Raw genomic sequence first — 15140 nt, forward strand, 5'->3', positions numbered from 1 at the left:
GAGGACATAAGGAGAGGCTGGCCAGTGGCTCATCTAATCCAGCACCCTGATCTCACAATGGCCAGCTTAGAGGCCTTTGGGGAAACCAAAAGCAGGAACTGCTGAATGCAGCAGCCACTCTCCCAACCTGTTGTTTCCAGCATGGAGGGAGGACAAGCCATTGTAGCCAGTAGCCATTCCCCCCCCCCCCCATGCTGTTCTTTAATCCTGCTTTAAAGCTGTCCAGGTTGGTGGCTGTCACAGCCTCCACTGGAAGTAAAAACCTGTAGTTTTACTATGTGCCGTGTGAAGAAGTTCTGTCTTTTGCCTGTCCTGGAATCTTGCAACATTCAGCTTCATCGGGTGTTCCCTGAGTTCCAGTGTTAGAGGAAAGTTTTCACCCTTTCTTTCCTATCAACTTCTTCCGCACCATGCATAATTCGGTGGCGTGGAGCTAGTATGCGTCTAACACAAGTTACTCGGGAGGGATGCTTGGCTGGCCACGCAGAGTGACAGGTGGGGTTCCCTTGTCATGAGTTACCCACCCTACACTGTCTGATTTGATCAGAGACAGCGTGCAGATCCAAGCAGCCCCCATCACCCTGGGCTGCAGAGAGGTCTGCGCTACTGAGCCTGCAGTGGGGCGGGCGGGCGGGGGGTGCTAGCTCCCCAAGGGAAAGGGGTTTTGCATGCATCAGTGGGTGCCTGCTGAAGCAAGGCAGGAAATGCCCAAAGCACAGTCTGCCCACCACCCACCCCTTTATTGACGGGCTGGTGGTGGTGAGTTGGGGGATGAGGAGATGAAGGGCTGGGCACGCTTTTGCTTCGCACCCCCTGGGCTCGGGAGCAGGCACCGCTTCAATCCCTGTGTGCGAGAGAGACAGAGAAACTAGGAAGAGCTATTCGTATTGAAAATGCTTGCAATTTCTGTGATCTGTTTCAGTGCATTTGCTTGGGTCTTTTGGGGTAAGGCATTGGCCTGGACAAATGGTTTGGGGGGGCCATTAGGTGTTTGTTCTGGAGTATATACTGGCTGAGGGACAAACTAGGCATGGTGAGGCATATAAAGATACAGAATTGCCCCTGTGTGTACGTGTGGGGGGGGGGGGGAGAGAGAGAGAGAGAGAAAGGAAGGAAGGAACGAACGAAGTTAGTTAGTTAGTTGCCGGACTACAAGTCCCATCATCTCCTGACCACTGGCTAGGGCTTATGGGAGTTGGGATGGGTTGCAAAACAAACAAACAAACAAGCAAGCAAAAAACTGAACAACTTTGGGAATTTTCTAAAAAAAAAAGTCAACAATTTGTTTGAAATATGGCAACCCTAGAGTGAGGGGCCTAGCAGGCCATGTAGTCTTGCAGAACAGATATAACGTAACTACAGGTAGCCTAATGTGTTTATAATCATTTAATTGTATTACAACTTACTGAGCTGTACTACTTAACTGTACAATAACGCTGGAAATATTTTCATTGCATCTGCAAGTAAGAGGACTAGAGGCTTACTTTTTAATAGAAAACCAGAATATTCAGGGAAGGAGCCTGGACTATCCTGAAGGGGGCCAGATGGGGAGGAATTGTATTTCATCTATCACAGCTTTCCCCAACCTGGTGCCTTTTTGAGCTACAACTCCCATAAGCCCTGACCTGTTGTAATACAAAAGTTCTGGAGGGCACCAGGTTCGGAGAGGTTACCTGTCACTTTCTCTCACATGAAAGAGCAGCCCAAGACTTAAGCCTGGTGAATAGTTCACCATTTAAAGCACTCTTATACCTCTTTTAAGAGTCATGGCCACTCTCAAAGAATGCTGGGAACTGTAGTTTGTTGAAGAACTATAAATCCCAGCACCCTTAACAAACATTAAGCATTTGGTCTGTCCCACAGGAGAGACTGGGAATAGTGATACAGCTGGGCCAGTGAGGGACCTTTTCAGTTCCTAAGGTCCTCAGTCCAGGGCCTGGCCTGACCTTACTGACCACTGCCACCATGCCTGGCACAACAGCTCAGCGGCAGAACACCTGTTTTGCATTCAGAAGGTCCCAGGTTCAATCCTTGGCCTTTCCAAGGGGATGGGAAGTCTTTGCTCTGTCAGAGAGCCATTAACACAGGTGTAGGGAACCTCTGGGCCTTCAGATCTTCTCACAGAATCATAGAATTGTAGAGTTGAAAGGGACATCTAGTCCAACCCTCTGCAATGCAGGAATCTTTTGCCCAGTGTGGGACTCGAACCCACGACCCTGAGATCAAGAGTCTCATGCTCTATCTTGCTGAACTGCAGCTCCCATCAGCCCTGGCAAGCATGGCCTATGGCCAAGGGTGATGGGAGTCGCAGTTCAGTAACATCTGGATTGCCACAGGTTCCGTGCACTAGCCGAACAGACGCAACGGTTTGTTTTATTTAAGGTACTTGTACCCTGCCATTTGTGGCAAAGCCCTCCCAAGGCAACTTACAAAAGACTAGCCTGACCTCCTATCAAAGCAGCTTCCGAACTCCCCCTAACCCCACAGACGGCGATTATATGAGCAACCGGTGCCCTGCGATGCTCCCGCGAGGGGCTGCAGAGCAAGAGGATGCGAGCAAGGAGACGGAAGGAGCGGCTCTGTTGATGGGCTGGGAAAGAGAAGGGGCTGGGGCCTGGGCCTGCACAAAGGCCCTTTTCTTGGTGGGGGCACAAAGGTCAGATGGATGCTGCTTGCAGGCCCCTTTGTTTCTTTCTAATCTCCTAATCCTGCCTGGAAGCCTTGGCTGCTTGGCAGCTCCTGCTGGGTGGGGAAGCGAGGATGGAGTGAGAGATGGAGCAGGGGGTTGGGGGTCTCTCTGGGAATGGAAAGCAGGCCCTGAGGGGGAGGTGTGTTAGTGCGTTTGTTTGTACACATGCATGCATTCTGACTACCCATAAGCATCTCTGCCCAACCACACCAGTGTTGTTTTGGGAGCTTTCCTACCTAGACAGGTCTTCTGCTAAGGCGCACAGAGCCCTCACGTCGGATGAAAAGAGGTTTTTGGAAGGAGACCTTTGGTTTGGGTGTTCGGCCTGTGCTGTGAGGTGGCAAGTGGCACTGCAAAGAAAAGTAGAAAGTACACAGGCAGCTGCTTTAGGTAGAATCAGTCGTCTCACAATCTAGCTTAGCATTTTTGGTCTGGCAATAGCTCTCGTCTGGAGATGTCAGGGATTGAACCTGGTACTTCCTGTATGACGTGGCTCTCCTTTTAAAAATAACAACTCCAGTCCTTAAAGATCAGAATTGAGGGCTGATTTTTGTTAACCAGACTATTGGTCCATCTCACTCAGTTTCGTCTACACTGACATGGCCGCAGCCCTCCAGGGTCTCCTTGAACCTGGAATCTTTTATTCACAAAGCATGAGCTCTACCACTGATTGGTGAACCTTCCCTGATGTGTGTCATCTGCACAATGTGAGCTGTGTGCTGTGATTTGCACACACAAGGTGCCAAGTGCAATCTCTGGAGAGAATGTCTTTCCCGCCACCCTGCTATGTGATCCTTTTAAGTGAAGGTTCCAGGGATTGAACCTGTGATCTTCTGCATGGAAAGCAATGTGCTCTAAGACAGCACTGTGGCCCTTTGGATCTCAGCTGCTATGTTCATACTGAAGCAGCTTTTGTGCACCACCTGCTTCCTTCCAAAGGCTCTGAAAAGCTCTGCTTTCAAAAGAGCAAGGTGCTAGTCCTCAAGATACTTTTAAAAATGAATTAAAAACCCACTGTATCTTGCAGGCTTCATTATTTGTCCAGCTTTGATATTAGTGTCGTCCCCCCCCCCTCTCTCTCTCTGTGGAATAGCAACTATGGATTTACTGAACTGTGTTTGTGTATTATCTGAACAATGCTACTTCTTGGGACTCTAAGCATCACCCTGCTTCACTCCAAAACTGGGGAAAAAACCTAATGCTTTAAGTTTCTAGTCCTCAATTTACTTTTAAAAAACTCATATTTTTTTGGTATGCTGTGGGCTAGCAACTCCCCCCCACCAAAGCATAGTTTTTCTAGTTGATAGGTTCCAAAGGGTCATTGGAGCACAGGGCCTGGATAATTGTAATTGTGTGTGCAAAAGTGTGTTCTGCCTTTTGCATGCTGTAATGTTCAGCCTCCGTGCTGGTGGGTCATTCCAAGGTTGTTCTCTGGGAGGGGATTTTCAGCCTAGCTATTAATTGGCGGCACTGGGGATTTGGAGATGGGGCTGCATCAGCAGCAGCCGTGGCGTAGGAGGGGGATGTTCTCCTATTGGGTATTTAAAGTGGGCCACTGGCAGATTCCCCTGGGAAGCCCGTCAGACTTAATAAAAGTGGCTGCGTGGGCCACAGGATCTCCTGCTCTTTAATTAGAAGAAGGAGCGATGTTTCGTGCTGGCTGCCTGGGTGTTATAATTATTACATATCAATAAGGTTTCTTATCTCACCTTCACTGTAAGGTGTCAAAGTTGGTGACAACAATAATATATAAGAAAAACAAGTAAGATGGAACAGAATGGTGTAAATTCAGCAGAAGAGGTGGGTCCCTAAAAACAAAATCCCTTTAACTGTCAAAGGCCAGGGTGAAGAGGTGCGTCTTCAGCATAGATGCTGGATGCTCTTCTGTTAGGAGGGAGTTCCGCAGTTTATGGGCTGCCACAGAGGAAGCCCATATTATCAAAGAATCATACAGTTGGAAGGAACCTGAGGATCATCTTGCCCAACCCCATGCAATTGAGGAATATGCAGCTGTCGCTTATGGGGATCGAACCTGCGACCTTGGTGTTATCAGCACCACACACTCTAACCAGCTGAGCTATCCAGCCTCTAATCCTCTCCAGGCCCTCCATCCCCTGCACTTCTGAAGGTGGCAGATCTTCCAGTCTGGACATCGAGGTCCAGCTCCAAAGGCCTTCTGGGAGTTCCCTCACTGCAAGATGGGAAGCTACAGGGAACCGGGCAGAGGGTCTTCTCGGCAGTGGCGCCCGCCCTATGGAACCCGCTCCTATCAGATGTCGAGGAGATAAATGATTATATGACTTCCTATAGACACCTGAAAGCAGCCCTGTTTAGAGAAGTTTTTTACGGTTGATGTTTCATTGCGCTTTTAACACTTTGTTGGGAGCTGCCCAGAGTGGCTGGGTCAACCCAGTCAGATGGGCGGCATATAAATAACAATGTTTATTTACTTGCTTACTAACACAAGTGGTGGACGGTGCCTATTGAGGCAGGCAGCGCAGGAGCCCCACAGTAGTTGGAGCCAGAGCCAATGGCAAGCAGAGCCAACTGGTCCTAGTTTTCCCCCTTACTGAGTCCTATAGTGGCAACCCTGAGACTGAGGAGGAAGCAGCTGGCAGGCAGTGGATGCAAAAGCAGGCAGGTGGAGACTGCCTAGGAGCAGAATGAGGTCAGTGGGGCAGATTCCCATATGGGAACTAATGGCCCCATCTCCACTGATTAACATGTGATTTAGCGCTTTTGAACACCAATAAGTGAGCACCTTGGATTGCATATGTAAAGACTCCTGGTGGGGAGTGAAGTGAGGAGAATTCTTTTGTGTTCCTGTCATCCTTGTCCCCCAAAATACCTTCATTATCAACATCATAAAATTATTACTTATACCCCACCCATCTGACTGGAGACTGATAGGGATAAGGCTGCCAGTGGCTACTAGCCACAAGGGCTGTGTTCTACTCCAGTGTTGGAGACAGTATGTCCCTGAATACCAGTTGCTGGGAATCGGAAAAAAGGACTTTGTGCTTAGGTTCCATTTGTGGGCTTCCCAGAGACATATTATTGGCCACTGTAAGAACAGGATGCCGGACTAGATGGGCCGCTGGCCTGAGGCAGCAGGACTGCTTTCACACCCTTAACATCTTTCCACCATTTCAAGATGGTCTTGTGGGCCTGGCACAGCTGTAGCATCCAACAGAATCGCCATTCCTTCCTTTCTGCAATGCCAGGGGGTTCCTAAACCCCTCTCTATTGGTCAAAAGACACGTAAAACTGTTAACATGCAAACACGCAACTTGAGAAATGCTGCTTTAATTCTCCAGAGCAGGGAGGCCAACCAAGCCCTGGCACCTCACGTGGGATCGGGGTAGCCAACCTGTCGCCCTCCTGATGTTGCCCTGCAACTCCCAGCCTTGGCCAATGCCGGCTGTGGCCAATGGGAGTAGGGAAGCCAAAAGCATCTCGGAGGGTTCACTCTGTGTGTGGAGTGGGGGGGCGATCCTTCAATCTCTCCCAAACGCCCTTCTTCCAAAAGCTGGCAGGGCCTGTGGTGTGGGAAGCTCAGGGGGCGGGATGGTGTTCTAGACGGTTCCCATGACAGCAGGCTGTCCGTCTTCAGCACTCCCTCGTGGTTTGGGGTGGGTGGGTGGGTGGGCTTGGAGGTGAAGGAGAGGCCCACAGCTGGGGCCTGCGAGAGTGAAAGAGGTGGGTGGGTCTGCTGAGTGGAACAGCAGCCCTTCTCTCTTTTCTTTTTCCTTTTGAACTGTCAAGGTCAGCCGAAAGGATTTCAAACTGTGTTGCCATGGTTCCCAGGTGGCCCTTTGCAGGAGCCTGAGGAGTCTGTTGGCAAGAGAGGCCCTAGGAGGCCTTGAGCCAGCATTGAACATGAGTGGCTGCTGCATTTTATAAAAAGTTTATTATTGTTTATAAGTGTGCATGTGGTGTGCATGTATATGTATGTATATATTCTCATATACATACACAGAGAGAAAGAGCGCTCATAAAATATCAATGTGATGTTGTTGCAGTGTTGAAAGAAAGCAATCATTAAAACGGTGGTGAAGTGAGGTGAAGAATGGTGTAGATAATTTTTCCTCTGCCCTCTCTCATAACACTAGAGCTTGCAGTGGCCACAGTAAAGTTGATTGGTAACAAATGCAGAACGGGGTGGGGGTGGGGGTGGAGAGACAGTTCCATAAGTTTAACTTACGGAACACTATGCCGCAAGATGGGTTGATGGCTGCTGGCTTAGATGGCTTTATAAGTGGATTAGGCAAATGGCAGGAGGAGTTGGAGATGGTGGTGGGCTCTCCTTCATTGGAGGTTTTTAAAAAGAAGTTTCTTGAGCTGTGATTACTGCATTGCAGGGGGTTGGGCCAGATGACCCTTGGTCTACAAAACTCCCACTCTCCTAGGGCAGACATGTCCAACCGGTCGACCACGATCGATACGTAGATCCCCAGGGTGATCCTGGTAGATCATGGGTGATTGTGGTTGATCACAGGAGGAAATAAAGTGGGCAAGGAATGTCCCTGCCCCCTGCCCCCCGGCGCCAGATCCCTCCGCTGCCACAGCAGCAGCAAGGAGAGCTTGGCGAGGCAGCAATTGCAAGTAAGCGTGACTCATGCGAGGGGCAGTGTAGGGCAGGCTGGTGATCAATGTTTGGCATTCCCCCCCCCCAAAGAAAACCTTAAGAACCCGACACCCCCCCCAAAAGCTCAACAACTGTGGGCAACCCTCCACAAGAAAAGCTCGACAGTTAAGGTCAATTTCCTCCGCTTCCACCCACCCACACACGCCCCTCCCTCCAATGACATTGGGTAGATCACTGCCAGTTTTTTTACACAGGGAGTAGATCTCAGTCTCTTGGGAGTTGATTGTGCCTGTCCTAGGGGATACTCTGGGCTGGATTCAAGTAAATAGCTGTGCTAGTGGGACTAGTCACAATGCTAACGCAATGAGGGCTTCCCACCCTCTTGTGCCATCCCCCAATTCGGCTCTGGGGGTGGTGGAAGAACCCCCAGAACAGGGTGGTTGAGGGGAGAGAAGATCATTCTGCCTGGCAAGCAGAAATCTTTGTTTCCTTAGCTCAGTGTTGAGTTCCACCCTCCGATTTCCATTGCAGTAATATGTTTGCTACTGCTTGGGCACTTGACTTGGGATTGGCCCTACCCCAGATTGTAAAACTCATTTAATAAGTTCATTTGAAGGGCAGGAAATTAGCTTCGGTTGGGATGGGCTGCAATTCTGAATACAGCAAACTGTTCACAAGCTCACATTCTGGTTTGGAACAGCCACCCCCACCAGTGGCAAACGCTCGCTGTGGTAGAATGGTCTGTCGTCACTCTGAACCACAGGTGTGAGGAAGCTCACTCCCCTGGTTAAAAGACGTCCTTGCAGGTAGAAAAGGAGCAGGCAGGGCTAGAATCTTGGGAATATTTGTGAACATCAATTACCTACCTGTAGTGAGAAGCAGTACAGCCCACTCTGCTGCCTTTGACTCCAAGCTGTTGCAATCCAGGGTGTAATTCACCCTGACTGAAATGCAAGAGCGTAAGAAAAGGAGCCCTGCTGGATCAGGCCAGGGACCCATCTTGTCTAGCATCTTTTCTTCAAAGCAGCCAAACTAGATGCCTATGGGAAGCCCACAAGCAAGACCTGAGTGCAGTGGCATGCTGCCTCCAACAGTGGAGGGAAAACATAGCCACTGTGGCTAAAGGCCTCGTCCTCCATGAATTTGTCTAAAGCTTGGTGACTGTCAATGCATCTTGTGGGAGTGAGTTTCGCTAAGCGCCATGTGAAGAAGTACCTCCTGTTGTCTGTCCTGAATCTTCCAGCTTCATACAGGCCTTTTCCACAGTCCTAGGAGCACCGTTTAACATAGACACATGCACACACATGCAAATAGCGCAGTCAAAGTTACTACTGGCTGCATTTCTTTCACACTGTGTTTATTTTCAGAGAGCAAATGGAGAGCTTTTGAAAACCAGACTTTTTCTCTGTTTACTTTTCTTCCTGTTGGAGGTTGTAATTACGGGTGGGGTTGGGTCCATGGTCTTCTTTTTATGGGTGGTAATATTGACAGTCGTGGCTTTATGGCAGTGAGGCCGGCTGGCCTATTTGTTTATGCCGTGTGAAGCAACCTAGAGATCTCTTGACTCCATCCCCCACCCTCTTCCCTGCAGGCTCCAGGTTTTTGGAGAGTCTTGGGTAAGGGGCTCCCAGTGGGCGCACCTGGCTGCTGACATTGGAGATAGCAAGGCATTGGCCATGCAAAAATCTGAGCTTCTCTCTGCATTTTCTCAGACTGCTTTATTGAGAACTTCAGTCTGCCCCTGCTGCTCAGTAGGGACAATGGAAAAATTTGATTCAGTTCTCATCGAAAGGCAAACTTAACCTAATTTGCAGTTCCCAAAACAATTGTGAACCAAAACATAGCCATCCTTTTGAAATCTGCCCTTCTCTGAACTTTGCAGTGCAATTCTCCAGCCAAGTAACATGTGGGAAAATGCATACGCTAGGGTGAACTGTCTGGGAAAATGCATATGTGAGTGAAAATGGCATGCAAAGGTACATTATATAAGAGGAAGCAGCTTTGCAAAAATGTGCACATTAATTTACACAAAGTTGTGCATATGAGGAGACAGCCACACTATGAGGACTTTAAAAAAATCACAAACTGATGTGTAAATGTGAGAACTGAACTTAGGACGAAAAATAAAAGCTAGAGAGGGACTGCTATTGACAGGTTTGCCCATCAAAATATCACTAAATTTGCCCATGGCAAGTCTACGTTTGTACACAACTTGTTAATGTGATGCCAGATTCTACATATCTTCTATCCATTCGTTAAAAGGAGCCCCATTTTTGTTCTTCCAGTTCATCAATACCAGTCTTTTTGCTATAGTTAAGGGCATGGAGATTCCCTTCATATTGTTCCTTTGTTAGGTGTATAATTCAGAACGATATTTTCCTCTGCAAATTTAAGATTTTCCCCCATACAGTTGTGTTGATCCCTCTACTAAAAATTTGCCCCTATAGGACATTGTAAGAAAACGTTGTATGTTTTTAAGCTGCATTGCCCCTATTACATCTCCAGCAGCTAGATGTCTTGGATAGCCCTTTCATAAACATGCATAATGTTTGCTAAAAGAAAAGGAAAGATGCAGAGATACGAAGCCGCCTTTACACTGAGCCAAATCATTCATCCATAGAGGGTAGCAGCTCTGCAAATTCTTAAGGAGAGAAGTACCTTCCCCAACCCTGCCGGCTTAGTAAATGGAGTTTCAGTCTGGGTCCTTCTGCATGCAGAGCATGTCTTCCACCCCTGAACTTGATTGCCTTCCCTCAGAGGGGATGGGAGTGCTCAATGCTATACCAAACCCACCACATTCAAATCATCATTCCCAAGACCAGTGCAACATGCTTTCTAGCTGGTACTGAAATAAACTTGGGGGTTGACTTCTTCATTGTCAGAACTGACTTCTTAATTGGGCAGTACTTAATCTCCTTGAAAGCAAGAAAACCTAGGCAACTGTTTTAATACCAAGGTCAGAATATTTGTCCGTCTAGCTCATTACTGTCTGCTTTGACTGACAGCAGTTCTCCAGGGTCTCTGGCAGCAACATGTCTTTCCCATCACAGCAATGCGGAGTCCCTGACCTGTGAACTGTCAGTTGTGGAGCAGGTAAAGATGCTATCGAGCCAAAAAGTGGTTTGCAGCTTCTTAACACATTCATGTGTTTTGGAGATGATTCAGGGCGTTGGCTGAGGTCTTGGGACATAGGTGCTCCTCCAGACAACCTGGTTTGCTTGCACAAAGCTTATGCTGTGCTTAGGCTATGTTGTTGTTTAGTCGTTTAGTCGTGTCCGACTCTTCGTGACCCCATGGACCAGAGAACGCCAGGCACCTCTGTCAAATGCTTAGGCTATATCCTGCCTTTATTGAGCATTCACTCTGATCTGCTTGCAGGGAGGTTATATTATCCTGCATTCACCCATATGTCTTCCTGTTAGTCGTTAGTCATCCTACACTTTTCAATGCATTTCCCCATCACTTTCCAAACTGCAGAAAGTCAGCACTTGTTGTCAATTTGCTGCTGGGTGAAGTTCAGGGTTAGTGTGTTAATTTTCAAAGCCTTAAAACAACTTGGCCCCAAAATGCCTGATTCCTTATGGACCATCTCCATTGCCAAGGTCTTTGGATGGGGTACTTTTTGTGATCCCACACACCCCTGAATTTCAGGTTTCATTTACCAGGGGACGAGCCTTTAGTGTGGCAGACCCCCATCCCTACCCCCTGCGGAAAACCTTGGCAATAGTGGTTCAGCAGAAATCATCCTTGTTTGCTTTTAGATATCTTAGGCAGAACCTGAGATCCTTTGCCAACCAGCGTTGTTCTCTTAATTGTTTTTACTGTGCTGTTCTGTTCTGTACTGTATTGTGATATTTGATATATACATAAATGCAAGTAAATAAAAAAGTCAGTTTCTTTGTTGAAAGTGGATTTGTTGCACCAAGGCAACAGAAGGCTTCGATCCACTTTAATTGCACAAAGCTACATTTCTCAGTGTGCACTCAAATCCTTTCCACAAAATGCTGGCAGTCTAGAGGCACCTGAACTCTGGACTTGGCTGTGATGGGGTCAGAGCTGTCCTGATCTGAGCTCAGCGATGCTGTGTGGTATGAATGTGGAGCTGATGGGAGAAGCTTGCTTTGCAGTCTGAGGCCTGAGCTGAACCTCTTGTGGGGTGGTTACTGTGACAAATATCTGCCTGTCTCTTTCCCCTTTTCTTCCTCCTTCTCTTTCTTCTTCCTTTTTTCCGGGTCACCGGCTTTTAAGAGAGGCTTCTCAGCCCGACTGTCTGGCCACCCTTTTGATCCCCTCCTTGTTTAACAGCCACTTGTGGGAATCTGACTAGTTTGTTTGAGCCAAGGAGCTTGCTGGAATGTGCTGTACATTCTTCTGCTGAGGCAGTTTAGCTGATTCTTTTCTTCGTTTGATTGGTATTATTTGTTTGTTTGTTCTCCTGTCCCAAGTTCGAAATGAAGGAGAGGGTGCATTGCTTGGAGAGGGGTATGTGTGTCCCCCTTGAGCCAATGTTGACCCTAGAGACTCCTGTGTTCAAAGCACTTTTTGTTTGGATCAACTGATTCCTCCCCTGTCTTTTCCGGACAGGGAAAGCTTTTCTTTTGATACCATGTCACAGCAAAAATCAGCTAGGCATTTAGTTGTAGCGACTGAAATCCAGGTTTAAGGTGGCATTTGGCTCCTAGCTTTTCTATCTCAGTTTCTAAAACTGTTTAAAAGGTGCTCCTTCAACACCTCCCTACAAGGCGATGGTCAACAGCATCCCTGTCAACATGGATAGTTGGAGTATACAAAATCTGGTACAGGTAACTTTGATCTTACACTTATTTAGCATACGTGTTCACAGCTTTACACATGTTGCCAGAAAATAATCTAAAAATAAATAAATGAAATTGTGCAAACTGCGGGGGGGGGGGGAGGAAATGGCATGAAAATGGTACATGTGGAGGAAAATCGGGCAGGCTTGCGGGGGAAAACAGCTTGCAATCCCAGCAATCTTTGTGAGCAGAAGTGGCGGTTGGAGAGCGTGGTCAGAGGAGGCCACAGAGGCTTGTGGAAAGGTTTGGGGAGACAATGGAGGGCTTTGGAGTGCAGAGGAGGTGGTTTAGATTTCATAACAGCCCCAAAACACAAGGCATTGTCATCATCAGCTGCTGAGAAACTGAAGAGGAGTTTGGTTCCCACGCTGGAAGAGGTTAGCAGTTCTAGACTGCTTGGGGGATGGCATGTCTGCATGTGCTGTGGCACACAAATTCGTCCAGAACGAGTCCAACATCTATGCTATCAGGTTGCACGAGGAGATTTGCAGGGCTATGGCAGCAAGCGTACCACTGACTGCAAAGATGACCAGTCAGGTGTGGGGTAAGGCTTTGGTGAAGATGGAGAAGGCCCTAAACTTGTGGCTGGAAGACACGGACCAGAAACATGTTCCTATGGATGGCAGCAGCTTGCACCAAAAGGCTCTGAGCCCCTATGACCACGTTAGACCTTTCACTACAGATGGGGACCAACCTGTCAAGAAATTTAAAACTGGCCCACGTTGGCTTAACAGCTTTAAGATCCACTTCCACCTGAAGAATGTCTGACGGACAGGGGAGACTGCATCTGCAAACAAAGAGGCTGTAAAATTGCAGGGCTAAAGCGGCTGTTGGACGACGAAGTATAGCTTCCAGAGCAAGTCTTCAGTGCAGGCGAGGCTTTTCTGGAGAAAATGTCCAAGCAGACTTACATTGCCAGAGCTGAAAAGCCAAGCCCTTGGCTTCAGTGACGCAAAGGTTTAAGTGACTGTGCTGCTCTGTAGCATTGCGGCTGGACACTTAATAAAGCCTGGCTTGTTGTACTGGTCCCAGCACGCCCGTGCCCTAAAAGGGATGAAAAAGAATCTGCTGGGTGACTTCTTCATAATATCTGGAATGGTTCTACAACTGTTCATTCCAGAGGTGAGGCATGACCTTGAGGAGAAACAGCTGCAGTTAAAGTGCTGCTGGTTGTGGATGGTGTTCCTGAGTACCCCAAGGGACTCTGCTTTGCACATGGCAAGGTAGAGGTTGTCTTCCTCCCTCTGCAAAATGACTTCCCTCATCCAGCCCCTGGGTCAAGGTGTGACTTTTAAAAATTATTATTATTATTTATTCAATTTATACACCGCCCTATTCCTGGAGGCTGCTTACACATGGCTCACCTTCTCCTGGGCGATCAATGTGATGGATGCTGATCCGGATCTTGACCTTGCAGCATGCAGGAAGTCCTTCAACGTTGCCCATCCCATCACCTGCTTCAAACAGGCAGTGGATGCAATCAAGCTTCAGACAGCAAATGCATGCTGGTGGAACTTGTGGAAGGAATGCATGCACGATTTCAAGGGATTTCCCAGCATTGCAGGTTGGAGGACGTTGTGTGGTTGGCCAGGCAAGTGGGTGATTATGGCTTTGTTTATCCAGGAGAAAGTGGGAGAGCTGGAGGAACTGGTCAGATCAAGTTCAGAATATGAGGGTGGGCCCTTATGATTTTTTCCCCTCAACTCTTCCAAGTCATAAAGCAGGCAAATGATCAGATTGCAGAGTTTGACCCTCCCATGGAACACAGTCTCAATGTCGTCCGTGGAATTACAGATGCTCTGAGAAGACCGTAGAGGGAAATGTTTGATGAGCCATGGGACATCAGCAGCAGCAGCAGCTGCTGCCAATCACCATAACTCTCACAAAGAAACCACCAGCAGCAGATGTGCCCAGGCAACCCACCTCTGGACCTGAACCACAACCAAGCACTTCTTCCGGCTACCAATCAGTACCTCCTGCCCCGCTCCTCATTATCATGTGTAGCACCATCTAGTGAGGGAGAGGAGGAGGAAGACTTAAGAGCTGCAATCGCCCCTCACCATTAGGTGCAGTGATTTTTAAAAATATGGTTTTTATATGGTTTTCTGGGGTCGTTCTGGCTTTTCACAAGTTGGCTTCAGCGCACAATGGCCAACCTCCATGTAAGATGCAAGTTACCTGTACTGCGTATGGAAATGGGCATAGCCCTATGAGTCAGACCCTTGTTCCATCTGGCGCAGTGCTCTCTGCACTGACAGGCAGCAGCTTGCCAGGGATACTGCCAGGGATTGAACCCTGGGACCTTCTGTACAAAAAGCAGGAGCCATGCCACTGGGTGGGTATCTGAACTGGATTTGAATTGATTTTATGTATGTGCTGTTGTCGTTTTAAACTGTTTTGGCATGCATATAATTGTTTTGTTTTTATATAAGCAATTGTTTTATATATGTTTTTTACTGTATTGTTATTGTAAATTGTTTCAGGATGCCTCATGGGAAATGATTCATAAATGAAATATGATGATGATAGTTTTATAAATAAATAAATAAATAGCTAGCTAGCTAGCCCTCATGGAAGCCGCTGCTGGAATAGGAGAGCTTTTAGCTGGGCACTCTTCCAGCTCTACAATTCTATGATTCTAACTCACTACAGTGAAAAATATGGGCCCATAGAATCTGCTATTCAGAGGAAGTGGAAGTGTTTCCTGCCCCCTGCGCCCGCAAGTTTGGATGCGACCTTCAAATGCCAAATATTTCCCCAGCCACTCAGTTAGGCACAGTGATTAGTTGATTGGAGAAATGCTCCCATGGCCCCACCATTGCTGAAGAGCATCTGTTACCTTGCAGGTGCAGTCTTTCCCAAAACTTCTCTCCACCCCCCTTTCCCCAACCACTCATTTCTCTGCCCCCCACCCCTAAGCACCACCCTTCTTCCCAGCGCCTTCCACACCTCCTGTGCAGCCCGGCAGTGGCTAAGCATAGTGGGGTGGAGGGCAGCCCATTCTACCTTTGTATGCCTTTTGAAAGGGCCGTTGCTAAGCAATGGGAGG

The 15140-nt window shown here is 48.0% G+C and overlaps 1 protein-coding gene across 6 annotated transcripts in view; it reads left to right on the forward strand.

Annotated features, from left to right (window-relative positions):
- Positions 1-15140, forward strand: part of IGSF9 (immunoglobulin superfamily member 9) — a 70254-nt gene that overhangs the window by 18605 nt on the left and 36509 nt on the right. The gene's annotated exons all lie outside the window — the stretch shown is intronic.

The sequence above is a fragment of the Podarcis gaigeae genome, assembly GCF_964106915.1.
Source record: "Podarcis gaigeae genome assembly, chromosome: 16".
NCBI lineage: Eukaryota > Metazoa > Chordata > Lepidosauria > Squamata > Lacertidae > Podarcis > Podarcis gaigeae.